This window comes from Amphiura filiformis, chromosome 7, assembly GCF_039555335.1.
Source record: "Amphiura filiformis chromosome 7, Afil_fr2py, whole genome shotgun sequence".
NCBI lineage: Eukaryota > Metazoa > Echinodermata > Ophiuroidea > Amphilepidida > Amphiuridae > Amphiura > Amphiura filiformis.
The window spans coordinates 6,248,358-6,250,938 of NC_092634.1; positions in this window are offsets into that span (position 1 = coordinate 6,248,358).

Below are 2,581 nucleotides of genomic sequence, written 5' to 3' on the forward strand. Positions count from 1 at the left end.
ACTAGTTAATCAGTTAATCTAGTTAAACTGAAGAATTTTATTTAAAATTATGATGCTTACCAAACAATTGCATATCATCATGATACCCACATACTGTTGAATCCAACGCTCTGCAGGGTCTATTGTTCTATTGTTTCCGATTAGAGCGCTGACATATTGGAAAATGTTGCCAATCAATATTCATGAGAGTGTACATTCAACGTCCAGTTTGCGAAATTGGGTGAGTTGTGTTTAGTAGGTGTGAAATACATCTGACTGGGCGTTTTAATTACGTAACGAATAAAGGCATTGACATAGTCGAATGGCTGCCCAGTGCTGTTATGTGTTTAGTTATTATAATAGGCCTAATAATTATTATTAAATGTATTCATCATTCCTTTCTTTTCTCTTCTCTGTACTTATTCTTTCCTAGGCCTACATTTTATCACTCCCTCGCTCTCATTGTCCCTCTCACCCTCCCTCTCTCATTCCCATCATTTTCCTTATAGGCCTATTTCTATTTATCTACTTGTCTTTATTATATCTTTTTATTTCTCCTTCCTCCAGCCCTCTCTCATTCTCCATATCCCCTCCTTCCCTCTTCCTCCCCTCCCAAGACTTCTCACAGAGGTGAATCTGCCCCTCCCCTCTTTGGGTGCGCCACTATTTCTATACCAATCTTCTTAAAATAAAATTAAATGGAAATTTCTTAAAACAACCTTTATAGGCCTATACTTATACTTACATGTATACGTATAGCGATTACCATTATAGTGTAATATAGATATATGGACTGGACGTGGCAGCCTTCATACATTCTAATGTGTAATCGATCACTAAGAGCATGCAATTTATTTAAATGAAACACCTATCGTCAGGTGGGTGGTAAAGATGATTGCATCGACAGCTAAAGCCTCCTTATAGTCTTCAGACCCACACAAGCACACATTTGGGATACATCAGTACAATGGTACCACTTTACACATGACTGCCCTTACACATGACTGTAGTGTGGTCACTTATTGATACTCGCCTGTTGTGTAGAGCGTTAATATGATGCCGGATCAGTGACCAATTTAATGGCGGAACCCCTTTGTTTCGAAACAATGGTACCACTTTTATGAATAGCCTGTCGCAACTTCTAATCGGCATCAACGAACAAAAGATTATATAATCTATTGCGACTCTATTTCTATTAAAAACTCTTTGGTTGAATCCCAGATAAATAAACATCTGTCCTTTTTTAATATAATTACTCTAGAGAGTGACATAAGGCCAAAAAAAAATTTGTTTGTTTGTCCTCCACAGCTTTGAAAGAGGAGGTGCGGGTGGGCGGATCTTTTTTTCTTTTTTTTTTTTCCGGATTTGGCATATTCTTGGAGCTAGCTAGTGCTAAAAGCTACAATCATTCATGGTGACTTATAAAAACAACAACATTTTGTTTCTTTAATGCAATGTTATAGTTTGTATCCATGTCATAGTCTTTTAATGATTTCAAAATGGATATAAATCCAATGTATTTTGAAGTCATTAATAATAATAGACTCTAAATCTGAAAAAAAAGTTGAATTTTTAATTTATAAAAAAAAAAAAAAATATTGAAAAAAAAAAAAAAATGGTCAGGCCTTAAACTGAGGAGTGGGCGGTGGAGGACAAACAAACAACTTTTTTTTTTTTGGCCTAATCATATTTTAGTAGTGTTTTTGCCATTGCTGAGGCAGTCTAAATTCAGCAGTATGTGCAAATCATGACAATATGTTTTTTACCAATTTACTATTGCACATCACTTCAACAAGTACCCCTCAACCAAACTACATTTACACTGCATGTCTCATTTCAAGGAAAATTTCAGTAAAAATATTTGGCCACACAGCAACATGGACTGAGATCAATAAACAAAGTCCAGTCAACTTGAACGTAATGGTTTATACCTTATCCTAAAAGTTCTTTGAGCTACTTGAGCCTTGATATTTTAAAAATGTCTATGCTCTATCCCAATATTAACTGCTGACACTGATTGTAAAGCATGGATTCCCAAAATTAGAAGAAAACTTTTTCAAACAAATTCTGGAATAAAACTTGACCACTAACCTTATGAAACCCCTAGCACTAAACCCTAAACACGTGGTCCACATACTAAGACAAATTGTTTAATCGGTATATCTCTTCTCTTTGTGTAAAACTGCACATAGTTAGCCTAGCGCAGAAATCTTTTATTAAAGGATTATACAGCTCTATTCCAGTTGAAATCCATACACCCCTATGGAAGACATGACCTTATTCTCTCACACAGGGAGTGTGAATTTCAAATGGGGTTACCTGAATGGGCAACTCCAATTGAAATCTGCACCCCCTGTGTGGGAGATTAAGGTCATGTCTTACGGGTGTATGGATTTCAACTGGAATAGCCCATTATGAGGGAGGGCCAGTGTTCCCTGTTATTTCAAAATAGTCATCAATTTGGATGAAATTTAGTCTGTACCTACATGACAAATCCAGGATACAAATGGACTAATTACCGAGTATATGTGATGATATCCAGGAAAATGAAATGGATATTCACCATATAATGAACTACACACATGATTTTAAAATTAATGAT